The sequence below is a fragment of the Dromiciops gliroides genome, chromosome 5, assembly GCF_019393635.1.
Source record: "Dromiciops gliroides isolate mDroGli1 chromosome 5, mDroGli1.pri, whole genome shotgun sequence".
NCBI classification, from domain to species: Eukaryota; Metazoa; Chordata; class Mammalia; order Microbiotheria; family Microbiotheriidae; genus Dromiciops; species Dromiciops gliroides.
The window spans coordinates 232,168,062-232,195,886 of NC_057865.1; the positions used below are offsets into that span (position 1 = coordinate 232,168,062).

At 38.7% G+C, this 27,825-nt stretch overlaps 1 protein-coding gene across 4 annotated transcripts in view; it reads right to left on the bottom strand.

Annotated features, from left to right (window-relative positions):
- Positions 1 to 27,825, bottom strand: part of TAFA2 (TAFA chemokine like family member 2) — a 578,300-nt gene that overhangs the window by 280,405 nt on the left and 270,070 nt on the right. For all 4 annotated transcript variants that reach the window (XR_006353324.1, XM_043968342.1, XM_043968341.1 and 1 more), the window contains exon 2: positions 14,279 to 14,485. The gene's annotated coding sequence lies outside the window, so the exon portion shown is untranslated. The remainder of the gene's footprint in view (positions 1 to 14,278; positions 14,486 to 27,825) is intronic.

A 27,825-nucleotide genomic window follows, 5' to 3' on the forward strand; every position in this document is an offset into this window, starting at 1 on the left:
CAATTATAATGACCCATCTTGGCCCAGGAAAAAAGATGAAAAATGTTCATCCCTTCATGTATCAGAAAGGTAAGGGATGATAGATGTAGAATGTTACATATATTGTCAAAGTTAATGTGGCCTATTGTCAAAGTTAATGTGTCTACCAGTTTTACTTAACTTCTTTTCCACCAAGGGAAAGTTCATGGAGAGATGGAGGCAGGAGGGGTAACAAAAAAGGGGAAGGACATATCTGAAAATGATCATGATAGAAAAACAAAAGGCATCAGTAAACTTTCTATGAAAAAACTGTACCAAATCAAACATAATTTTTGAGATAAGAAACCCATAAGATTTTCTATAACTGAAGAGGAGGAAAAAGAAAATTGATCCTCAAATTTGCCTTATGACAGGTAAGGTTTGGAGTATATAAAAACACCTATTTTGAAGATAAATTTAAAGGATAAGGGAAGCAACCTTTATAGTCAAAAATTATGCCCACAAATTCTTGGAGCAGCTCTACAATAAATGGAAAATAGGAAATGTACAATCCAGGAAGAAGAAAGGAAGCTGGGCAGCATTTGGTATCTTCAGAGGGAGAAATAAGTTAGACCCTGAAGGGAATAGTCTACATATCACTCAAACATGAAGAGGAAATGGATTATGAGTTCCAAAATCAGATCTCAAAAGCTATCACATAGACACTTGACACTTACTAGCTGTGTGACCCTAGGCAAGTCACTTAACCCTCATTGCCCCACCAAAAACAAAAAGCTATAACAGAGAAAAGATAAAGCAGTGATGAAAGAATTTGGTTATTCAGATATCTAGCATTTACTCTGCTTAAAAGCAAAATTATTGACAAATTCTTGATTTACCTTGAGAATGAGAATGGAATAGAACAATGAATAGAACTGTGATTCTGAATTCGTCTTTTACCAGTAAGAAAGAACTGGCCGCTAAATTACAAATGGTGGGAATTTGGGGGGGGGCAGGGAATGACATCTTAGAATTCATGAGAAATCAAGGGAAGATGGAGGGGAAATGTGAGGAAGATAACAAGCATTAGGTAGATTCAGAGCTGGTTGAGCAGTCACACCCAAAGACTGGTGATTAATAAATCAGTATGAAACTAGAAGGAACTCTTTAGTGGACTATTGTGGGCATTAGGTCCATGGCCCTATTTGTATTCAATATTATATTAAATGATTCAGATGAAAATAAAGATGGCATGCTTACCAAATATGTAGAAGGGGAAAAAACTGGAGGAGCTAACTAGTCTGATGGATGCCAGAATCAAAATCCAAAGAGATCTCTACTGCCCAAAACAAGGATCAGCAAACTATGGCCCACAGGCCCACCTCCTGCTTTTCTATGGTCCTCAAGCCAAGTACAGATTTTACATTGTTTACTAAAAACATAAAAACCATTCTCAGCTCATGGACCCTAGAAAAGCAGGCAGTGGACTGGGTTTGGCTTGTGAACCACATACCATGTAATGTAGTACCATGTTCATAGTTTGCCTAAAACAATGGGCCAAATTTTATAAGGAAAAAAATTGTTAATAGGGATAAAATCATACATTTGAATGCAAAGCTCAACTACACTGGTCCAGAGTAAGGAAGGAATGACTGGATTATATTTCATGTGAAAAAAAGTCAAGGGATTTTATTAGACTTCAGTCTAAATATGAGTCAACTGTGCAATGTAACAACCAAAAGTGGCCAGTAGTGTAGACCGCATTAACAGAAGCAAAGTGGCCAAAACAGTAAAAGTTATAGTATGCCTGTATTCTGCAATTATTGGAACACATGGAATATTATGTGCAGTCCTTGCTACCACATTGTAGGGAGGACTTTGACGAGCTGTGGTATGTCGAGAAGAGAATAATCAGGATGGCAAAAGGATTCAGAACTGGGCCAGAGAATGACTGGCTAAAGAAACTTAGGAGGACATGAGAGCTGGTTTCAAATATTTGAAAAACTGAGGTGTTGAAAGAGAACAGATGTGATTTTCTTGCTTCAAGGGAGAGAACAAGAGATATGAGACAGAGAAAGTCAGACAATATAAGGGAAAACTTCCTACCAATTTGGCCTGCCTCTAAGATTCCCATCACTGGAGTACTTAAGTGTACACTGAACACTTGCCAGAGATGTCCAAGAATGGATGCTGGCTTGAGTACATGCTGGATTTGGTGTCATCTGAGGTGCCTTTCAACCCTGAAGGAGTTTGATTTGAAGGGAAAATGGAATCACATAATTAATTATACAGTTTTAAAGTGGGAAGGAACTTTAGAGATTACTAAATCTAATCTTTTCATTTTGTAGATGAGAAAGAGTAACATCGCCATTGACTAAATCTTAGAGAATGGGGAAATAATTGGCAAAAATATAACTTGAGAGGATGTAGCCTAAAGAATACTTTTCTGGGGCAGCTAGGTGGTGCAGTGGATAAAGCACCGGCCCTGGATTCAGGAGGGCCTGATTTCAAATCTGGCCTCAAACACTTGACACTTACTAGCTGTATGACCTTGGACAAGTCACTTGACTCTCATTGCCCTGCCCCCCCCCAAAAGAATTTTTTTAAAAGAACACTTTTCTTTAAAAAAAATTTTGCCAGAAACTGTCATTCAATATATTTTGTTTGCTATGGTCTCAACATTTCAACTAATACAATGAGAATTTAGAACCATAGACACATACAGTTTCAAAACTGGAAGGAATTTTACAATATTGGCTGTTCAAGTCTTTGCAGATAACTCTATTGAGTTCACTTTTTAAACAACTACATTTTCTTCACCTAAGTTTCAGACAATGGCTTCATTCTATAAAATGATAAGTGCCCAGAAGGATGTAATAGGAAAAACTGTCGGTTATACACACACACACACACACACACACACACACACACATACACACTCCTCAATAACTAGTTCCACCTATACATTAAATCATGAAAGGTGTGACATTTCTGTTCCTGCCAAATCTCTCGGCATGTGGCCAAGGATTTTCTCCCAATGAGGGAATACAACGACCCAGTTGCTGAGCTAGTTCTAGTTACCAAGGTCTCAGATACCATACTTATCATTCTAGAGATTTCTCTTTCAATAAGAAAGCTTCCCCCACAACAGGGCCTGCAGAAAAGTAGAAATATGTATCTAATATCTTCTGTGTTCTTTGTCTCCAGCTTGGCCAGGAGATCTATTGGAAATATCTCCCAACCAAGCCATGCCCTTCATTGAAAGCTTATTCAAAGCTCCTTTGACAGGACAAGTTTTTAGACCATTCTCTCCAACTCTAGCAACAACTTTAGCATACATTTGCCCAGCTGTAATCAGGCATGTGCAATAGCCTTCATTTATACGGTGCATTTACTTTTCAAAACACTTGACTGTGATTATCCCCATAACAACTAAGTAGGCACAGCAGGGACCTTGGAAATCGTTTAGGCCAGCCTTTTCTTCAGATAAAGAAACTGAAACATGGGTTCCTGAAAAGATTTTCCCAAGGTCATGTATTAGAAAGTGAAGGAGAAGTAGGAGGAGGAAGGGGGTGAAGAGGAAGAAGAAAATGGGGAGGGGAGGAAAAAGGGGAGAAAGAAGATAAGGTAAGAGAGGAGGGGGAATGAAAGGGAAATGGAAGGGGGTAGGAAGAGAAGGAAGGGGAGGAGAAGAAGGAGGAGAAGGAGAAGGAGAAGGAGAAGGAGAAGGAGAAGGAGAAGGAGAAGGAGAAGGAGAAGGAGAAGGAGAAGGAGAAGGAGAAGGAGAAGGAGAAGGAGAAGGAGAAGGAGAAGGAGAAGGAGAAGGAGAAGGAGAAGGAGAAGGAGAAGGAGAAGGAGAAGGAGAAGGAGAAGGAGAAGGAGAAGGAGAAGGAGAAGGAGGAGGAGGAGGAGGAGGAGGAGGAGGAGAAAAAGGAGGAGGAGGAGAAGGAGGAGGAGGAGAAGGAAGAGGAGAAGGAGGAGAAGAAAAAGGAGGAGGAGGAGGAGGAGAAGGAGAGCAGAAGAAGGAGGAGGAGAAGAAAGAGAAGTAGGAGGAGAAGGAAAAGGAGAAGAAGGAGGAAGAGAAGGAAGAGGAGGAGGAGGAGGAAGACGAGGAGGAGGAAGAGGGGGAGAAAATGGAAAGGAGTTAAGTAGAAGAGGAGGAGAAGGAAAAAGAAGAAAAGAAGTAAACGCATTTATATACTGCTTCCTATGTGCCAGGCACTGTGCTAAGTGCTTTACAAATACCATCTCATTTGATCCTCACAACAACCCTGGGGGTAGGTCTTATTATTATCCCTATTTTGTAGATGAGGAACCTGAGGCAAACAGGTTAAAAATAATAACTCACGGGGCAGCTAGGTGACGCAGTAGATAGAGCACCGGCCCTGGAGTCAGGAATACCTGAGTTCAAATCCGACCTCAGGCACTTAACACTTACCAGCTGTGTGACCCTGGGCAAGTCACTTGACCCCAATTGCCTCACTAAAAAAACAAAACAAAACAAAACAAAAACTCACATTTATGTAGTACTTCATTATGTGCCAGGCACTGTGCTAAGTGCTTCAAAAATGTGATTTCATTTGATCTTCATAGCAACCTGGAAGATAGGTGCTATTATTATTCCAATTTTACAGATGAGGAACCTGAGGTTTAACAGAGGGTAAGTGACTTGCCCAGGATCTCACAGCTAGTAAGTATCTGAGGCTGGATTTGAACTTAGGTATTTCTGACTCCAGGCTTGATACTCTATCTACTATGTCACCTACCTGCCTGTATAGAAAAAATATCTAGTCCCTAGTTTTAAAAAGTTTACAATGATACTCAAAGACCTCCACTGAATTAAGCCTATTCCGCTAGTTTCTAAGACCCTTGGTATTCTGGTCCTGTTCTACCTGTCCTACCTAACTTCCACAGTGGATAGAACACTAGCCTTGAATTTGGGAAGACCTGAGTTCAAATATCACCTCGGACACTTACTAGCTGTGTGACCCTGGGCAAGTCACGTAACCCCAATTGCCCCAAACATTGGGGGCTATTTCCAGTCATCCTGATACATATCTTGCCACTGGACCCCGGGGGTTCTGGAGGAAAGAGTAAAGCTGGTGGCTTTGCATAGCCCTCCCTCACTTGAATCCAATTCAGTGCAAGTCATAACATCACTTCCTGATGTCATGGTCCTCTTTGAGAATGAAGAACAAACAACAACCTAACTTCCCACTGTCACTCACTCTGGTCGGGGCAATTTCACCCATAGATCCCTAACATACCATGTACACCATGCTCACTCCTGCCTCTCTGCAAACCACTTAATCTTTTTCCTACCTCAGTTTCCTCATCTGTGAAATAAGAATAATAATAGCACCTACCTCCCAGAGTTTTGTGACAAATAAGATAACATCTGTAAAGCATTTTGCAAACTTTAAAGGGTTTAAGAGTTTAAACCTTAAATGCTCAGTACTTACTATGTACAAAGCACATAAGAATGATAAGGAGTAAGCAGTATATTATAGTAGGGGGAAAGTGGACTAAAGGTTAAAAAAAACCCAGAACTTTATATCCAATCTCATCAGCTACTTGTGTTAGCTTTGTAACTTGGAGCAACTTGTCTCATCTTTCTGGGTCTTAATTTTCTCATTAGTAAAATGAAAAATCCAGATGAGACATCCTCTCTAGTTCCTTCCAGTTCTAAGATTACATGGTTCTGGAATTGTATGGTTCTAGTATTAGTTGGAAAGTTTATTAAAAAAAAAGTTTTCATAGCAGGTCCTGAAGCCCATTCTTTCCAATTCCTTCATGTCCTCCACCTTCTGACTTTCTCTGTGTCCTCCAACACCTTTAACTTGGGCAGAGAACAAGGGCAGTCAGTCTTACCTCAACTTTTTATCTTTTCCCACTTCATAGACAGTGTTCTGCATGTATTAAATCCTCAAAAAAAAATTATTGTTGAACTGAATGGAAATGCAACCCATAAGACTGCATGTTGAAATTTCTAGGAAGTGGATATATTTTGACTACAATAAATGAACAGTAGTGACTATAATTCTACAATTTGTTTTCCCTGCATATATATATACATACATATATATATACATACATATATATATACATACATATATATATGTATATATATACATATATATATATATATATTTTCCATCTCAGAGGGAGAATCGCTACTGACTGAGACAGCGAGAAGAGACCTCAAACATCTGTTGTTTCTCTGTACAAATTTACTACTCCATAATTTACAGCAGGTATCCAGGAAACATGCAAATCAGAGGTGGTTTTAACAGCAACTGAATGAAAAGAGGGAACCCAAATGCAAGTGTTCTGCAATTACCACATCATCAAAAGTTCAACTCCACAAAATTCTGCCTTGGAGGCACTCAACCATCTTGTGGATGGAGGTAGTAAATTTGGGGGTGCATTTCCTTCACTGTCACATTTCAGCTGCCCAATAACCAATCCAGTGAGTTCCTCTGGCCACACAATCTGTCACTCCAATGTTATCTCCCTTTCCCTATAGCATCCAATCAACCTAGATTATGAACTGACCCTAATAAGCCTTAAATTTTCTCTTCCCTATGTTTTGGCTCATATGGTGCTACCAACCTTGGAGGATACTGTAGTGTAAAGAGCATTGTATTTGTCATCATAAAGCTGTGTTCAAAACCCTGTCCTATTACTCAATATATGAAACCTTAGGCAAGTCATTTCTCTGAGTATCTGCTGTTACATAATGCTTCCTCCCTAACACCTTCCTTTGAATTTATTTACACAAATAATTCATCATGTTAGTAAGTCAATAAGTATTCATTAAGCATCCACTGTGTACCAAGCACTGTGCTAAGTTCTAGAGATACAGGGAAAGGCATAAGAGATTTCCAGACTCTGAGGAGTTCGCAATCCAATAGGGCAAATAACATGCAAACAACTCCATACAAACAAGCCATGTATAGGACAAGTAAAAAGTAATAAGCTGGGAAAGGCAGTAGAATTAAGAGGGATTAGACAAAAAGCCATCTAAATAATGCCATAGGACAATTCCTGGAGCAGCAAAACCCACAGAAGAATGTGCTGAGATCATTTTCCAACCAAGGACAGCTTGGAAGGTCGGAGGGAGGGAGCTGCTATGCTGAGGCAAGAGTGGAGCTCAACCCCACAGTCACCCTGACACAGATTCAGTGCCAGGAAGGCCTCACCAGAGAAAAAGACCCCCAGAGCCTCTGAATAAGCTGAAGCACCAGTGTCATCTGGAACTAAGCTCACAGTCTGGTGAGAGGGCTGAGCCCTTGGCAGGGGGGAGATTACAGGGGCCTATGCTGGTGCTGAGGCAGAACTTGGGTTTTTCACCCCTGCTGGGAACCAGAAGGTAGCCTTGAGTAGCAGTGGCCCATACTGGGGAGTGGCACAGGCTCATTGGAGCTGACAACCACAGCACACAAAGCTAGTTGATCAGCAAGTTGGTCTAGGGTCATCTATGGACCAGGGAACAGGCCAGGTTAGTGAAGAACCTGATCCTCCTTAAATCATATCACCTGGGACCTCCTGAAGCTTAGGATAGTGCAGCATGGAAACAGTGCCCCACTTTAATGAGCTAAAAGTCAAGTAAAAGAAAGGCAAGATGAGCAGACAGAGAAAGGTGAGGACCATAGAAAGTTTCTTTAGTGACAAAGAAGATCAAGGTGCATGCTCAGAGGAAGATGTCAACATCAGGGCCCCTATATCTAAAGCTTCCAAGAAACTCAGGCCATAGAGGCACTCAAAAAGGACTTTGAAGAAAGTTAGGGAGGTAGAGGAGAAATGGAAAGAGAAATGAGGGTGATACAGGAAAGATATGAGAAAAAAGTAAACAGCTTAAAAAGCCAAATTGGCCAAATGGAAAAGGAGGGACAAAAGCTCTCTGATGGAAATAGTTGCCTAAGAATTAGGATTGAACAAATGGAGGCTAGTGACTTTATGAGAAACCAAGACATAATTAAGCAAATCCAAATGAATAAAAAATAGAGGGCAATGTGAAATATCTTCTTGGAAAAACTTCTGACCTGGAAAATAGGTTCAGGAAAGATCATTTGAAAATTATTGGTCTACCTGAAAACCATAATCAAGGAAAGATCTTAGACACCATCTTCCAAGATATTCTCAGGGAAAATTGCCTTGATATTCTAGAAGCAGAAGGCAAAATAGAAATGGAAAGAATCCACTTATCACCCCATGAAAGAGATCCCAAAAGGAATACTCCTAGGAATATTATAGCTAAATTCCAGAGCTCTCAGGTCAAGGAGAAAATATTGCAAGCTGCCAAAAAGAAAGAATTCAAGTACTGTAGCGCCCTGGTCAGGATATCACGTGATCTAGCAGCTTCTACATTAAAGGACTGGAGGGCATGGAATATGATATTCCAGTGGGCAAAGCAATTGGGATTACAATCAAGAATCACCTACCCAGCAAAACTGTGTATAATCTTTCAGAGGAAAAAATGGGACTTTAATGAAGATGGGGACTTTCAGGTATTTGTGATGAAAAGACCTGAACTGAATGGCAAATCTGAATTTCAAATACAAGACCCTAGAGAACCATAAAAAGTTGAAGTTGGGAGACATACTTGGGGTCATGCAGTGAGTGACTGTCTTGTGTCTGAGGCAAGGTTTTGGCTGGGATCCCCCTAGTTCCAGGGTGAATACTTTGTCCACTGTGTCGCCTAGCTGCCCCATGATGACATCTTTAGGGTATAACTGAGGGTGAGGGTAATGCACTGGGTGGGGGGGGGGAAGAGCAGAGGTGGCATGGGGTGAAATCCTATATGAAAGAAACAGGAAAAGGCTTATGGAGTGGGGGAAGTGGTGGGGAGGAACAGGGCAGTAAATGAATTTTACATTCATCAGAATAGGCTCAAAGACCTTAATTAACACACACACACCCAATTAGATGGAGTAATCTATCTAACCCTGCAGGAAAATAGGAGAGGAAGGGGATGAAGAGAGAGGGGCAAAAGAAGGGAGGGCAGATTGGGGGAGGGGACAGACAGAAGCGAATCCCTTATGAAGAGGGATAGGGTGAAAGAAGTTAGATAATAGAGTAAATATCATGGGGAAGGGAATAGGATGGAGGGAAACAGTTAAAAATAGTAATCATGAAAAAGAGAAAAGGGGGAAAAATTATACAAAAAATATTTATAGCAACTCTTTGTGGTGGCTAAGAATTGGGAATCAAGGCAATGTCCATCAATTATGGAATGACTGAAGAAGCTGTGATACATGATTGTAGTGGAATGGTATTATGCTATAGGAAATGACAAACAGGATGATCCCAGAAAAACCTGGAAAGATTGATAGGAACTGATGTATAGTGAAGTGAGCAGAGCTGGGTGGACATTGTACATAGTGACAGCAGTATTATTCAATGAGCAATTGTGAATGACTAAACTACTTTCAGCAATGCAATCATCAAAGACAATCCCAAGGGACTAATGAGGAAGCTTACTATGAACCCCCATAGAAAGAACTGATAAAAAGAACACTTGTGGATTGTACATATATAAAGTAGTTGCTGTCTTTTGGAGGGGGGAGGAAAGGGAGGGAGGAAGAAAAATTTGGAACTCTAAATCTTATGAAAATGAATGTTGAAAACTACCCTTACATGTAACTGGAAAAAATAAAATAAATGTTTGTTGCAAAAAAAAGGAGGGGGTATTGGAAAAGGCTTCTTGAAGAAGGTGAGATTTTTAGCTGGGACTGAAGGATGCCAGGAAGCCAGGAGGTGGAAAGTGGGGGGGGGCGGTGTGAGTATCCCAGTAGAACTAAGCTCCTTATGGGAATCCTGAGCACCTAGTAAAGTAAGCACATAAAAGGTACTTAATTAAATGCCTTCCAAATTGAATTGAATGAATCTCATCTGCAAAATAAGGGAGCTGGACTAAACTAATTTCCTAGGTGCCTTCTAGAGGTAAATCCTATGATCCCATTTTCTTTCTTCCTACCCAATTTCTACCCATCCTTCTGGGTCCACCTTAAGACCCAGTTCTACTGTGAAACCACCCCCTAAGGACATTCTCAGAAAGACTATTGTCTAAGAGCAAGTCCCGTTGCATAGAGAGCCAGCTTTGGGGTCAGTTTCTGACCCATAGTAAATGTGTACCTCTGGACAAATCACTAAAACTGGCAATTCCCCCAGACACTCTTAGTTGTAAAACAATGACCGCTTTCCTTTAATGGAGCGAGTTACCTCACATGGAGTTGGTTAGTTTCCCTGCCTCAAGTCTCTTCCCACTCCAGTCCATCTGCCACTTATCTGACAAATTAATCTTCCCAAAGTGCAGAGCTAACCTTGTCACTTCCCTACTCAATAAACTCCAGTGTCTCCATTTGGCATTCACATCTCTTCCCAATCTGACCCTCTCCTAGCTTCCCGGTCTTCTTTCTCCTTACCTCTCTCCCACATATATCCACTGCAATCCAATGACACCAGCCTCCTTGCAGTACCTTGCACAAAACATTCCTCCAGAATATAGGCATTGTCATCATCTGTCCCCCATGCCTCCTGGTTTCCCCAGCCTCCTTCAAATCCTAGCTAAAATGCCATGTTCTAAGATATGCCTTTTCTCATTCCCCTTATTCCTAGTGCCTTCCTTCTATTGTTTATCTCCAATTAAGGGTGAAGGAAAAGAAAGTGAAGGGAACAAGCATTCATTAAGTACCTACTATGTGCCAGCCACTGTGCTAAGTGGTTTTTTTTACAAATATTATCCCATTTGATCCTCCCAACAGTTCTGTGAGGTAGGTTCTATTGTTATCTTCATTTTACAGTTGAGGAAACTGAGGCAAACAAAAGTTAAATGACTTGCCCAGCTGGTGAGTATCCCAGGCTTGATTTGAATTTGGGTATTTCCTAGCCCTAGGTCCCCTGTTCTGTCCACCTATATCACCAGATGCCTCTATAATTGCTGCCTCTAATGAATCCTATAGATAACTTGTACATGGATTAAAACAGTGTTGTTTCTTTCATTGGAATGTCAGCTCCTGGAGAGCAGAGACTCTCTTTTGCCTTTCTTTGCATCCCCAGAGCTTAGCACACAGCAGGTACATAATAAATGTTTCAACAAATGAATGTATGAGAAGCATCATGATGTGGTGAGTAAAGAGTTGAGCCCAGGAAGGCCTGGGCTCAAGAAGCCAACTCTAAAGCATTCAGGTTGTGTTTCCATGGACCACTCACATATCCTCAAAGGATTTTTGGCCAATAGTATCAAAGTCAAGTTAAAACAGGGGCTATTAATCCCTACATGATCCCTATGGGCCACATATTGACTTAGTTTTAAGATGTAATATCTGTGTTTTATTGTATTTGTATTTATTTTATTAAATGTTGCCCAATTATATTTTAATTTGGCCCAGGCCATGTTTGGGACCATTGTGAACCACATGAGCCAGTTGCTCGTCCTCTAAGGAATTGACCTTTAAATTCTTTTTTTTTTTGTGAGGCAATTGGGGTTAAGTGACTTGCCCAGGGTCACACAGCTAGTAAGTGTTAAGTGTCTGAGTCTGGATTTGAACTCAGGTCCTCCTGACTCCAGGGCCGGTGCTCTATCCACTGTGCCACCTAGCTGCCCCGACCTTTAAATTCTAAGGAATTTGACCTGCATTAGTAGAAGGAGTTTCTTCCTCCAACAAAATCCCAGGTCCAGTCTCAAGCCCCGATCTTATTAACAGAGTTTTAGAGGCAAAGTGCTTTGACAGATTTTTACAACCCCAGGGCTAAACAGCCTGATGTAGGCAGAAACTGAAGCACTACACATCTGGTCTGCTCGATTTCTGGTACTTAGCAACTGAAGGCAGTCTTCAACTTGAAAATGGGTTGTGTTCCAAAATTCAATTTGTTTGTAGGTTATTTGGAATTCAGAAAACAATCTCCCATAGAAACAATATTGACGCATTATAAATATTACTTAATAATGAAAGTAATAATGTCATCTTTATGCAACACTGAAAGGCCTATGAAGTATTTTCATGATAGCTTCGTGAGGTAATATAATTATTCCCATTTTATAGATGAGGAAATCAAGGCTCAGAAATTGAAGTAGCCCAACCCCATCATTCTCAGGCTTACTGGCTGTCCTTTTAGTGATTTTTCGATTTCTGTTTTCTCCATTTCCTCCTTGTTTTTTCCTTCTTTCCCAAGAAGTCTTAAATAAAGCTATGCCTTCCTTTCTGTAACATTTTCCTGAAATTTAATGTGTGCTAATTTCACATTCTACCTCAAACACTTATTAACTGCCCCTGGGCAAGTCATTTTAACTTCTCTCAAGTCTTAGAATTGGGAAAATAATAGCAAGTACCTTGCAAAATTATTGTGAGGATCAAATAGGAAAATATGTATAAAATGCATTGCCAACCTCATGGCACCTTACAAATGTTATCTACACCCTTGGCTATTCCTGTGCCTCTAAGATTGTTCTTCATTAATGAGCTAGATATCTTGTACATACATATTTAAATGTTGTCTTCCCCATTGTAACGTGAGTTTCTTGAAGCAGAGATGGATGATAGTTGGGGTTTTTGTTTGTTTGTTTGTTTTTCCTTTTTTGCGTGTCCCCAAAGCTCAGAGTGGTGCTGGCTGTAATGAGTACTTAGTGGATGCCTGTTGATTGACTTTTTTTTTTAATCTAATGAATTTTTGTAAAAATAAAGATGATTCTAAATGCATTGAGAAGTTCATCATTTAAAGGAATATTTGGATATTTACAGAATGATCATCTGCAAAGATCTACCCTGGGGCTGAAATGACCTGATTAGTAAATGAGTACAAGTACAGCTAACTCATCATATCTAGCCTAGCTCAGTGTTTGGGAGGCTCTGAAAGAAAGCGTAAAAGAGAAGAGATATTAGGTTGCCTACCAAACTGAAAGTCTACAGAGCCATTGTGCTGACCTCATTGTTGTATGCCTGTGAAACCTGGACAGTTTACCAGCAACGTTCCAGGAAAGTGATTCGCTTTCATTTGAGTTGTCTCAGGAAGATTCTGAAGATCATCTGGAAAGATGAGGTACTAGACCCTAAGATCTTTCCTTGAATTAAATTGCAAGCATTCAAACTGTATTTCAGAGAGCGCAACTCCAATAGGCTGGCCATGCTGTTCCAATGCCAAACATTCACTTGCCTAAAAGAGTGTTTTACAGAGAACTCACACAAGGCAAGAGCTCACATGGTGGTCAGAAGAAGTGATACAAGGACACTCTCAAGGTCTCTCTGAAGAACTATGGAATAGATTGAATGACATGGGAGATTCTGGCAAAGGACTGCCCAGCATGGTGTGCCTACGTCAAAGAAGGTGCTGTGTCCAATGAGCAAAGCAGATTTTCAGCAGCTAAAAAAAAAAACAAAAAACAAAAAACCCCCAAGATGCACAAATTTAAAGAATCCACCCCAAATGTTCACATGGACTATTTGTGCCCACCCTGTGGTAGAGCCTTCTGAGCTCATATTGGTTTGATCAGCCATAGTCTGACACACTGTAACTTGATTCCAACATAGTGATGTCATTTTGATCCTCTTCCAGAATGAAGAACAACAACCAACCAACCAATATCTAGCCAACCCCAGTACATGCTTCAGATCCATCCACCTAGGATATCTTACCATTTGCCCTGAAAACATATCTATCTCTCTTGATCCTTTCTATCCCTTGCCCTGGAAATAGTAAGTAAATATTACCATATCTCCTAGAAAGGACATGACTATGGATTGCCCTTTATCTCTCCACTGACCATTCCTGCAACACCATCCCTCCCCAACCCCAAACCAAAACTCCCTTCCTTGGCTTCCAAAACCCTAATTGTGCTGTTAACTTCTCCTATTAGAATGCAAGTTTCTTTAGGGAAAGAAGTTACTCATTTTTATATTTGGTTCTGAAGCACCTACCACAGTGCCTTTGATGCTTTTTTTCATTCATTCATTCATTCATTCAATCATTCATTCCTTTGATGAAGCCTTCTCTTAGCTTATTGATTTTCTAAGTCAAAACTTCCAAAATCATGTTTTCTTAAAATAAAGTATACTTATTTCATCTTCCTCTGTTATAAACAGACTCCGAGAGAGGAAATTAAAAAATATATCTCTTATTCAAACTAAATAGTTTCTAATCTATCTGTTATGGTTTATAGTCCCTAGGTCCTCCCTAAAGACAATAAGATAGACTAATTTTGATTGTTTCCTTCCAAGCAGAAGAGTATGTGCTTATTAAATAACATCAACAACAAATGACAAATAATAACTTTTTAAAAAACCTTTATGCATGCAAGATTCAGATACTTTTTTTTCCTTACCTTTAGTCGATGGGCATAAAGAAGCAGGGCTGTGAAACATGCCCCCTGCTGGTAGAATGAGGAGAACTCAGTGGACTTTTTTAACCACAGAAATCCTATATGTAAGTGTTGGTAATCTTCCAAGAAGGAGCTTTTTCCCAAGCACCTTTGAGATGCTAGGACCTGAGATGCTGTTCTTCTTAAATAGCCACTTTCACAATGCCAGCCCTTAAAAATGGAAAGAGAAAAAAAAGGGTTTTTTTTTAAAAATATTAGTTTACAAGACTAGAGAAATAAGATGAATTATGTTTATTTGGGGAGTCTCAGAGAACTGATACTGTTAAACTGGGAGGCGGGGTGAGAGGTAGATTGGATGCAAAGCTGGCCTCAGAAACAAAAAGACTTAAGTTCACGCTCTTCCTCTAACACATATTGGCTGCATATCATATCATGGGCAAGTCATTCTCAGAGACCTGTGCAACTCTCTAAGAATGTAAAAAGCATGGCAGTTCCCTTGGACCAATGGAATCACAGGTATGGTTAAAAAAAACTATAAGCTAGCTATGGGAAAGATTATTATAACTGCCTATTTAGTGGTCTTTTTTTTTTTGGTGGGGCAATGAGGGTTAGGTGACTTCCCCAGGGTCACATAGCTAGTAGGTGTCAAGTGTCTGAGGCCAGATTTGAACTCAGGTCCTCCTGAATCCAGGGCTGGTGCTCTATCTACTGTACCATCTAGCTGCCCTTAGTGGTCTTCTTATGGTCTGTACACACTATCATAGGGCAGCTAGGTGGCATAATGGATAGAGCACTGGCCCTGAACTTGAGAAGACCTGAGTTCAAATCTCACCTCAGACACTAGCTGAATGACCCTGGCCAAATCACTTAACTCAATTGCCTTAAAAGTATCTGAGACCATCTCCAGTCATCCTGATCTATATCTTGCCATTGAACCCAGATTGTTCTGGAGAAGAGAGTGAGACCAATGACTTTGCACAGTGCTCTCTCACTTAAATCCAATTCACTGCAAGTCATTACACCACTTGCCAATGTCATGGTCCTCTTCAAGAACAAAAGACAAAACAACAATACTCTATCATATACATGGTATTTTCATATAGTCACCAGGATTACTATTCAAAAACATTATTTTCTCCATTACATTTTCCTGTTCAAGAACTTATAGCAGTCACTATTAAGGATAGGTAAATAAATAAGCCAACCAATATAAAGTCCTTTGGAAACCTTATATCGTTACATAAATGTCAGCTATAAAGAGCAGTAGCAGTGGTAGGGAAGGTGATAGATAGTACTGGTTATAGTAATAGTACCAATAGTAGTTAGTAGTACTAAATAGTAATAATTAGTAGTTAGGAATAGTTGGTAATTAGCAGTAGTTAATAGTTATTAGTAATTGGTAATTAGCAGTAGCTAGTAATGTTAGTACTTAAGTAATACTAGGAGTACTTAGCAGTAGTAGTTAATAGTAACAATAATAGTGGTAGTTGTAGTTAGTAAAAGTAATATTGCCTGGTCCAGACCAAAACTTAAAAGAGAAAAGAAAACCCTCCATAAACATTAGGCATAAAAGATTTCATTGGGTTTTTTGAAGTATTGGTGGATATGGGAGTTACTTTTTTTAAAAACTATCTCTAATTGATAAGCATAACAATGTAGACTGTGACATGCTCTGGTATTATGGAGAGACCATGTTAGACTTTTAATTTACAGAAATCTTACATACAAGTGCCAATAATTTACTATTTTCTCAACACCTTTCTATGCTGCAAACTAAGTCCTTGGGCTAGCATTCAAATCCTCTTAATTACATACATTGCTTCTCCCCCAAACCCACTTTGCCACATGCATATTTTTTTTCTTTTTTTTTTTAAGTGAGGTAATAGGGGTTAAGTGACTTGCCCAGGGTCACACAGCTAGTATGTGTCAAGTATCTGAGGCCACATTTGAACTCAGATACTCCTGACTCCAGAGCCGGTGCTCTATCCACTGTGCCACCTAGCTGCCCCGCCACATGCATATTCAACTTCATCCCATGTTATAACCCAGAAAGGTCTTATTTCTCCCAATAAACCTGTCTCCTTGGCATTACACACATTCATATTACTCCATTCCGGGTCTTTACTCATAGTGTTAGTTTCTTGGAATGTCCTTCGTCAGATCTACGCATCTCTGTCTTTTATTTCATCTTCTTCACTGAGCACTCACTTATCTCGTCTTCCCTAAGCATAGGATTTATACTTTATAACACTTTATCACATGATTGCTTTTGTTCTCTGGCTATTTCAGTTATATAAATTTTATCTACTCAAATAAATTTCAAGCTTCTTGAGGACAGAAATATCTATTTCATTTGTATCACCTACAAGTTAGGAAATTGTTTTATGCAAATTAAATTCCTGATAACTGTGTTGAATGAATAGTTGAAATGCTTCTTTTTTCTTTTCTATTTTCAAGACTAAGTATTTATTTATGTAAGGTCTTCTGTATTGAATGGATTGGTAGCACATAAAACTACTTGCTGAGTTTGGCTGAATGTTGTGAAATTCAATTGCATTTGTAAAAATATATGTAAAGTTGATTTACTTACAGCTCCAGATCAAGTCAGGTACAAGTTCTTATTCAACATTGGGGCAAAGGAAGTATATTTTAAAATAGAAAAACATAATTCATTAATTTGCCAATGGTTCTTCTCTAGCCCCATCAGCCCCCCCATAAAAAACCTTTAGTCTGCACTTAATTTTTAATTCTTTGCCTATAACTCTATTCATTATTTGTCACTGTTTCACTTTCCCTCATAAAGAATTACATCCTTTATTTGGAGAGGTTGAACTTTTCACAAAAGATTTTGGAAAAGGCATATTATCTTTTTAAGTATTAGTACTTATAAAGTACCTCACAAAAACAACTGCAATAGACTATGAAAATTATATTCAGTATTTTGGCATTTATGAGAGATGAAAACTATTAAAAAGTTGGACAAATGAGTTTGGCAATTACATTACAATTGAACAACGTATCTAGGACTGACCACTACCAAGTGGAATGGATTGGGAAGACACTGGTGTGTAAGAATGGCCTTTTCACATAGCATCTTGCAACTGTATTGGTCATGGAAATCAGTCATAACCAGCAATACCAAAACCTGCCTTCAGAACTCCATCCTAAGCTACTTCCACTATCATCAATAATGAGACTGGGATGCTATAAAAGTGCTGAAAAATCTTTTTATGTCTATTTGTTGTCTCGTTGCTTGTTTTGATAGAATTACCAGACTAGGAGGGGATAGTTCTAAGGTAACTGCATTTTAGTCAGGAACTTGACATTGTAACTTCTGTTGTCCTTGTGGACAAGATGAAGAAAAGTGAAGTGATTGCATAGTTAACTGAACAATTATGTACAAAGAGTGTTTATTGATGGATTGACATAAGCCTAAAGATGGGTCTTTAGGTATACTGTAGGAGTTTACCCTTGTCTTGTCCTATATAACATTTTTATCAATTACTTGGATAAAGAGATCAAAGATGAATTTATCAAAATTGGCAGAGGAAACAAAGTTGGATGGTTAATCAATGCATTTGATGACAGGATCATAATTTAAAGGATCTCTACAGGCTGGGGTGAGGGGAAATAAAGTTTATCAGAGACAAAAGTGAAATACTGCCCTTAGATCTTTTTCCAAAAGTAATTATACAAGTATACTTCAGGTAAAAGTTGGTTACAGAGAATTTCATATGAAAAATATTCAAGGTTTTAGTTGAACTAAAAAAAGATGTTATTGCTGTTGTTGTTGTTTGTTGTTGTTGTAGATCCTTTGTTCTCAAAGAGGACCATGAGAAATGTCATGACTTGCAATGAATTGTATTTAAGTGAGGAAGAGCTGTGCAAAGTCACTAGCCTCACTCTCTCTTCCAGAGCTATCTGAGTCCAGTGGCAAGATATACTATCAGACCGCCTGGGGAAGGCCCCAGATGTTTAAGGCAATTAAGGTTAAGTGACTTGCTCAGGAATACACAGTAAGTATCTAAGGTCACATTTGAACTCAGGTCCTCCTGACTCCAGGGTTAGTGCTCTATCTATTGTGCCACTTAGCTGCCCACTAATAATGTAACATACTTCAGAACCATCAGTACAGATCACAATCCATCCAAATGTTCCCATCTTCTGTAATTCTTATTCATGTCTTCCTACAAAGGGTCTACACAGTATATAAGAGGTCTTCCTCTAGATCTTTTGTTTTGTTTTTTTGGTTTTATTTTTGCGAGGCAATGGGGGTTAAGTGACTTGCCCAGGGTCACACAGCTAGCAAGTGTCAAGTGTCTGAGGTCAGATTTGAACTCAGGTACTCCTGAATCCAGGGCCGGTGCTTTATCCACTGCGCCATCTAGCTGCCCCCCTCTAATTCTTTTAATGTTCCATGAGTTCCATTATATCATTCAGTCCTTCTATCTAGCATTGCCTCATTTTCATTTGGTTTTTTGGTTTTTTGGTTGGGCAGTGAGGGTTAAGTGACCTGCCCAAGGTCACAAAGCTAATAAGTGTCAAGTATCTGAGGCTGGATTTGAACTTAAGTCCTCCTGACTCCAGGGCCAGTGCTCTATCCACTGCGCCACTTAGCTGCCCCCATTGCCTCATTTTCACTATATGACTAGCCCACCTCCTTTTCTGATCATACATTTCCTGAACAATATATTCAATTCCATTTGTTGAACAAACCATCATGAATAATATGCAGCAACCTTCTTGTAACCAGCAGATTCTTTGTGACATCACAATTTTAATTCTTCAAACATTTTTTCATTCAGAGTCCTATAGCATCACTGGAAGCGCATTGGTACAGAAAATACATACATTTTCCCCCAGTATCAACTTAGTATTGGCTTGAAAAAAAAAAAGCAATGCAATCTTAGACCACATCCATATAAAAGGAAAAAATTGCTACCCTCTATACTATACACTAGTCAGACCACATCTAGATTACTGTGTTCAATTTGGGTGTCATATTTTTAAAAGGATGACAACAGATGAGAGTGAAAACATGGACGTACAACTGCTATTAGGAAAAGTGCTAGAAACCACATTCAGAACAGTTGAAGAAATAGTTCAAAGACCAGTGAAATTTAGGTAAGTGAAGACTAAGGTGAGATATGATAGCTTTGTTCATATATTTGCTAGGTTGATGTATAGAGTACATAGAGGTGATGGGGCTGTAGATTTAGGTATGGAAGGGACCTCAGGGGTAATAGAATCTAATCCTCTAATTTTGCAGATGATGAAACTAAGAGCAGGTAGGGTTAAGTGGATTGCAGAAAACTGCAGAGATAGCAAGTGGTCAAGATAGGACCTAAATCCAGGTTTTCTTACTCCAAACTCAGTGCACTTGTATCATATCAAATCCAAATGCAGAAGAGATCAATGAAAAGGATGAAGATTTAGGTTCACTGTAAGGAAGAACTACAAATTAATTTGATTTGTCAATAAATAGACTACTGTACAAAAAAATGCCACATTATCATGGCTGGACATGGTGAAGCAAATGGTGGGTGAACATCCATCTATAGTGTTGCTGAAAGCATTCCTACATGGTCTTCCAACTTTAATATTTTTGAACATATAAAAAAGTTATGATGTATCCCCTACCAAAGAGCACTTCCCTGGTGATTGCTTGAGGGAGCTCTTTTGGATATTCTTAGAAAAGGAATAAAAATGCTTAAGTAAAAAACAATGAATCTCAGCAGTGCAGTAAAACAACCTATGATCAAATGTTCACATTAATCAGTTGTTAACAGGGACCATTGGTCCTTTTTTCCCACTAAAAAATACTGCTTATGCCTCTAAGTTAATGAAGCTATAATTTCTAGGGAGTAGATAATCCCTCCACTAATACAGATCACGGACCCTTTACAATTTGGTAGACAGTCTTCCAGAGTTGCTGTAACTGAAAAAAAAATCATCAGGCTGTGGCCAACTTAGGGATGAGCAGAGTTCTCCTAATGGAGCTAGTTGAGTTCTTATACAATAAACATACAGCCTATCACAGTGTATACAAGAGAAGACTTCTAACTACCAGAGCCTGAATTTCAATAAATCAATAAACATTTATTATGCTAGGCACCAATAAAGGCTTTGAGAGCCAAAAGACTCCTGCACATCAAGATGGAATATCAGGGTAGACTTCAGTGAAGGTATACCAAGTTATAATAGGATAATACTTTGCTAAAAGCAAAACAAAAAATAGATAAATGAATAGATAGGTAGATGATAAATGATAGATATAGATAGATAGATAAATAGGTAGGTAGATAGGAGAGGGAGAAGGAGGGAGGGAGGGAAGGAGGGAGGGAGAGAGAGGGGGGGGGGGGCAAGAGGACAACGTAGGTTTTTATTATGTCAAGGCATGCTAGTTCATACTGGTTTTTTATCATACTGATAAAGCCTGTGAAAATAGAACACACCAGTTCATATTAAAGAAACATTTCTAAGTCCAAACAATGATGTACTCAAACTTCTTTTTAGAAGAAATATTACAAACCTCTCAGGAAAAAGCAGTGATTTGCAAGGCATAATGATGTGGGCATGAATTCATTTCAAGCATGCTTGTAACCACAAAGAAAATTTTAAAATATGAATTTGTTAATATGCCCAAATGTTCCCAAATAATTTTCTGGCATTGCTGTCCATCAGGATGCAGCACCATTACACAAATGTGCTCACATACACACACACACACACACACACACACACACACACTGATTGCAGTCATTTGGTGTTTTGAAAAATGTCTAACACTATCAATTTTGCTGCCAACATTTTTAGGGTCTATATTGCACATGATGGGAGAAGTGACCTTTGAAAGAAAATTGTGGGGCCGAGGAAAGAGAGAAATAAGGATGACAGACACTTTTGGAAAGAAGACTGTTGTCACAATCACACAAGTCCCCTGCTTGATTAGCTTTTCTACCCAGAAAGCTTTTATGTTAATCATTACCCTAGATGAAATCTCAAGTCCACATATAAATTAAATCAAGACAAATCCTGGTGGCAGCCAGTTGGTTTCAGTTGTGGGATCAAGTAAAAATGAAAGGGAAATGTAGAGTTGAAAAAAGTAAAGAATTTCTTAAAGTCATAATGAAACGACTTCTGCTGTCTGCATTGAATACATCATGCTGGTTCCCTAATACAGGCAAAATGTGATACAGGGACAGCTGAGTTTATATCATGCTTCCATTCACTGGTGTAAATAGAAGGGATGATAGAGTTCAAACAGAGGCCCCTACTCTTTAGAGCTTAAAGTTCTCTTCCCCATCCAGATAATTCCTGAAGGAAAAGGAGTCCCTTCCTCATCAATAATGGCATAGAATTAGCCAATCCTTCATTGTACACAATAATTAATTGATCAACATGTCTTCATCTGAAGTGTAATAAACACTGTCTACCTACTTAGCCTTGGTTAAAAATCAAAAGCAACTCTCATTCACACATATAGTTTCTCCTTGTTCAGAATTTATTTTTCCAACTATCAAATCAAAATGTGGCTCATATGGCAGCTAGATGGCACAGTGGATAGAGCACCGGCCCTGGAGTCAGGAGGACCTGAGTTCAAATCCGACCTCAGACACTTAACACTTCCTAGCTGTGTGGCCCTGGGCAAGTCACTTAACTCCAATTGCCTCACTTAAAAAAAAATGTGGCTCATATTTTAACCAAAATGGTAACTAGCTTCAGGTATGCAAAGCTAGGTGCTACAGTGGATTCCAGTCATTGGGCCTGGAACTAGGAAGACCTGAGTTCCAATCCAGCTTCAGATACCCACTAGAAGTATCTGGACTAGTCACTTAAATTTTATTTGCCTCAGTCTCCTCAACTGTAAAATAGGACTCATAATAGCATCCATCGTATAGGATCATTGTGAGGATCAAATGAGATATTTGCAAAATGCTTAGCACAGTGCCTGGCATCTGGCATATAGTATAAGCATTTAATAAATGCTTATTCTCTTCCCTTATCCCTTCCTTTAGAGAACTAGCTTTAGAAAGGAAGTTAGGGGGACAGCTAGGTGGCACAGTGGATAGAGCACTGGCCCTGGATTCAGGAGAACATGAGTTCAAATACGGCTTCAGACACTTGATACTTACTAGCTGTGTGACCCTGGGCAAGTCACTTAACCGTCATTGCCCTGTAAAAAAAAGGAATTTAGACTACAGAAATTTGAATTTATTTTTCTTGTTTTTATATTTGGGGGGGGGCAGAGGAATCAGGGTCAAGTGACTTGCCCAGTGTCACACAACTAGTCAGTGTCTGAGGCAGAATCTGAACTGAGGTCCTCCTGACTCTAGGGCCAGTGCTCTAACCACTTCACCACCTATGGTTTTAAAATTGTTCTTAGTTTCATAAAGACATATTGATCTCAACTAGATTCTACACAGTTTAAAACCAAATACTTACGCCTTTCTGTCGTCTTATAGCATTTGTTATACGGCTACATCCCAATTACTGTTAACAATGAATCCTCTGAAATGGTTGTGTGTATTTGAATTCACATGGTTTGGAAGTTATGATTATATAAAATATGTCAGTTTATTCTAGCCCACTGCAAATATGCTGCATGAATTTGAGGAACACGATCCCCTTGGAGGCATTCGTTATTTGCATTAATTTGGGATTCTGCACATAGTGAGAATTCAGAAGTGCTATTGAATGACTGATAGATACAATATGAAACTGAACATTCTGTAGATTTAGGAGTCACCAAAGGGTGCTATTTGTAGCAGGAAATGCTGCCAAAGACTGAAGGGCTTTTCACAATGAAAGTGTGAGGAGAGGAGGAAACTGGGGACAGCAGCAAGAAAAAGTGAATGCGATCCCCTTGACCCATAATTTGCCCTCCTGAGAATGCTGTCTAGTTGTGGATCTTTGTCTTCATGCCAAGAAAATATAAATATCTGAAATGTTGTTGTTATTGAGTCATTTCAGTCATATCAGGTCTTCATGATCCCATTTGGGGTCAAGGGTACTAGAGGGGTTAGCCATTTCCTTCTCCAGCTCATTTTACAGATGAGGAAACAGAGGCAAACAGGGTTAAGTGACTTGCCCAGGGTCACACAGCTAGTAAGTGTCTGAGGCCACATTTGGATTCAGGAAGATGATTCTTCTTGATTCCAAGCCTACAGATCTATTCTAGAGTTACCTGGTCACCATAAATATCTGAAGTACAAACCTAAAAATATTTATAGTCTTACACTGGCATAATCCTCTAGAGTTTACAAATCCCTCTTACTTTCACCATTGTTTTTGTTTGATCCTCACAACAACCCTTTGGTTTAAACAGGGCAGGTATTGATTATTCGCATTTTACAAATGAAGAAACTGAGGCTCACCAATGTTTAAGTAAAACATGCAGAACTTGGACCCAAGTCTTCTGAGGGCAAATCTAATGCTGTTTACTCTATACCATGTCTACATAGAGCTCTTAAAGCATGACTAATATAGCTTCATTCTCCAATAGTTCAATTCCAAAATTCTAACTTGTTAAAATTCTACGAAAATCCTAGTTATAACCAGTGCCTCATTGTGATATGAAGGTAAACCTAAGTCATCAAATGTTGTAACAGCAGACCTGTCAACTGGAAACACTTCAAACATGTGCCTAGTGACAGATTATATATTAGCTATTTGAGGACCAGTCTAGCTAAAGTCAGAGAAGTTTATCACCAGGCTGGCCACAGCAGCTCTTGAAAAACATCTGTGCAATAACAGAGAACATAATAAGGATTATGTTCTGTAGAAAGGAATGCACACATTTAAGAAACCTTAGGAGAATAGTTAAATAAATTACAGTATATGAATGTGTGTGTGGCATAAGAAATAATGAAGAGGATGGCTTCAGAGAAACTTAGGAAGATGTGTGAATAGATGCAGAGCAAAGGAAGCAGAACCATGAAAGCAATTTATAAAATAACAGCACTGTAAAAAAAAAAAAACCTTTGAAAGATTTAAGATCTGATCTTAAACTGTTATCTGATCAATTCAATGACCAACCATAATTAAGACTAATGATGGAGAAAAATTAACTTGAATAAAACTGAATTTGAACATAAAAAAGACTAATGATGAAACATACTACCTATCTCCTGACAGAGAAGTAATGAATTAAATATGTAGAACAAGACCCACATTTTTGGACATGCTAAGGAAGAGAAAGTATTTCGTTTGATTAAGCACATTTGCTTCCTTTTTTGCATTTGTGTATTTGTTTTTGTTTTCCCCAGTGGAGGAGTTGGGGGGGGGGGAGAAAATAAATGTTCAAAAAAATAAAAATAAAATAGATAAAAAATAAAATAATTGTTAAATGGAAAAAAAATTTAATTTAAAAGAGAAAAAAATCACAGATCCGTAAAGCATTGCATTACTGATAGTCATTTTGTTACTACGTTATTTATTATTCAACAACTATATTAAATACCTATGGTGCACAAAGCAATGAGCTCAGCACTGAAGGAAATGCAAGTTTCAATAAAAAAACACATTTAAGTCATCATCAAATGTGGGCTCATTGGAACTAACAGCAGCAATAACTCACTTTTATATAGCACTAGAGTTTATATAACACTTTTCTTGCAATAACCCTTTGAGATCATTAGAGGGTGTATTATCATCCCCAATTTTATAAATGAGGTTTAGGGATAGTAAGTGACTTGTTCAGATTGAAGCAGCTAACAAATAACAGAGCCAGAACCTCAAATTCATATCATCTGACTCTACATCCAAGGTTCTGTCCCCTAAGTGATGCTACCTTTGTCCAGTGGTAGCCAGGCACCGAAAACCATTTCTATGGTTAATCCCTCAAATAAAAAAATACTATAGAGTGCAGTGTTTTATCTTATGAGTAAAATAACTTAAACTCCAAGTTTGCTTTTAACTTTGATCATATTTAAAGTACTAATGGGACATTTTTCTGTATAAAACTAATTTTTAGACTGTGGGAAATCCTGCATATGGTCCTTGGAGCTAAGAATGAGTCTATAATTTGGGGTCTTAGAGATTGCCTAGGGACACTGATGATGTAAAGGCCTTATTTCCCATGGCTGCCTAGTCTTTATATGTCAGAAGGAGGATTTGAACCCAGGCCTTCCTAATTCTAAAGACAACCCCCCATCTACCACTGTCTCCCCAATGTGTTACAAAATTCACCCAAAGAAAAAAATGGCAAACCTCAATTTTATCAGCATCTTTCAACTTAAATTGACAAGGTTTTCACTTCATTTGCCCAAACTGCAGAAGTAAACAAATCTTTCATAAGGGTGAGATATTTTCCCAACTGTTTCATCATCTCATTTCATAGTATTCTTATCTCTTATTCTTAAGATCACTCTACAGAAAAGAATAGGAAGAATCTTAATGGACAAAACAATTCAATTTAAAGCACAGACCTCCAGATTTAACCTTACCGATAAACAAAGAGGCAATATACTTTTCATGCCCAAATACTGCTCAAGTGTCCCAATAATAAAACTCACTCAGAAGAGAAATAAAGATGTTCGGTTTGCCCTATTATTGCAACATTGACAAAAAATCCCTTAAATCTACATACTGAATGGAAATGTAGTTTGACTGCAGAAAATACTAGTGAGTGCATTTATGCTGCAGACAGACACTGCGGTGAAATTTGCCCAGTTAACAAAAGAGCTGCATATACCAGACACAGGCACAAACACACCCTCTTCATTACAGGGTTGAAAATTAATTCCTTGCCCAAGAGGCATTCGTGGTCCCACAGTGAAAGTTATGCTTGTTTCTCCGGGGAACACTGAAATTATCTACAGATGCTCTTTCATGAATTAAGCCTATTATTGAATGTTTGCCTTTTCTAAATAGAAATCTAGCAAAATCAGGGACACAGACTGGGATCTGAACAAGACAATAAATTAGACTGGATTATACCACGGGAAAACAGGTGGAATAAACTAAGACTTTTGTAACTTGGGAAGGCATAGTATTTACTTGGGGAGCTACACAATAGAAATTCACACATACCAGCACCCACCCACACATTCATTGTGCCTAACAAATTTGAATTTATGGAGGAACAAGTAGAATATGGTTTTCCTGCTTAACATATTTTTGGAAGTCGGTGTTTTAATAAATCCAAAGAGAAGCAGAAGAAAACTGTCGTCAGACATTTAAAGATACATATGTCATCTTATAGCATGCTTGTTACCTTGGAAGTTATGCTGCACCCCTCCCTTACTCTCATATTCTCCCCCCATCCAGCCCCTGGGGTGGGCTGGAAAACAATTATCAAACTTTCAGTGTGAGCATTTCCACCTCAGAAATCAGCAAAGCTACAAATCAGGGTTTGGTTTAATGTTTTACTGATTGTCTAGACTTAAGAAAGTGATGGAGAAAATGTCAATAATGCAAATTAAACTAAAAGTGTTTTGCAAGTGCATTTTTTTTCCTTTTCCCAGTATATTATGAAAATTCCCTTTATGCTAAGGATAGTAAAGCATTGGGAGAATACTGGATTATCGGAGAAAAGTATCATGGATTTTGAGCTGGAAAGGACTTCAAAGGCCATGTAATCCAAATTAATTTTACAGTTAAAGGACTAAAGCCCAGGGAGTTAACTTATTTGTCGAAAGTCATACAGGTAGTATGTTGTAGGGCTGTGGTTTGAATCTGAAGTTTCTCATTCCATGACCAGCACTCATGTCAGAGCTAAAAGGGACCTTAGAAGCCATCTAGATGAACTCAAAAAAAAAAAAAAAAAGAATCCCCTTTACCACATCCCAAAATGAAGTTCACCCAGCCTCTTGAACAATTCCTGTGAGGAAGAATCCCCTTCCTCCCTAATCAGCCCATTCCTCTTCTGGACAGCTCAAGTTGTTAAGTTTTTCCTTACATCAAGACTAAAACTGCCTTTCTGAACCTTCCACCCAGGACTATTAGGTCTGCCCAGTCGAATCATGAAGAATAAGTGAAATTTTTCTTCTGCGTGATAATCCTTTAAATATTTGAAGGCAGTTAATGTGTTTCTGCCCAACTCTTCTCTCCTTCAGGATAAATATCCCTAGCTCTTTTGGCCAATATTCATATTGCCTTAATCTTGAGGGCCTTAGCCATGCTGGTTTCTTTCCTCAGTGTACTCTTCTGCTTATCAACATCCTCCCTAAAAATGTTCTATCTACCATAATTCTAGAACAGTGCCTCTAAATTAGATTCAACCAGAGTTCTATTCTAATAGAAACATAGCTCCGCAGTAGATAAAGCACCAGCCCTGGATTCAGGAAGACCTGAGTTCAAATCTGGCCTCAGACAGTTGACACTTACTACATGTGTGACCCTGAGCAAGTCACTTAACCCTCATTGACCCGCCCAAAAAAACCATAACCCAAATTGTCTCTGTGTGTAAGTATGTATCATATCTGAAAGTTAAACTACACAGTAAAGATATTACATTAGTCCTTTTAAGCAAGAGTTATTTGTATTCAAATATAAGAAAATATATCCAAGATCAAAATGTCTATACATCTTGGCACAAATTTTATGAA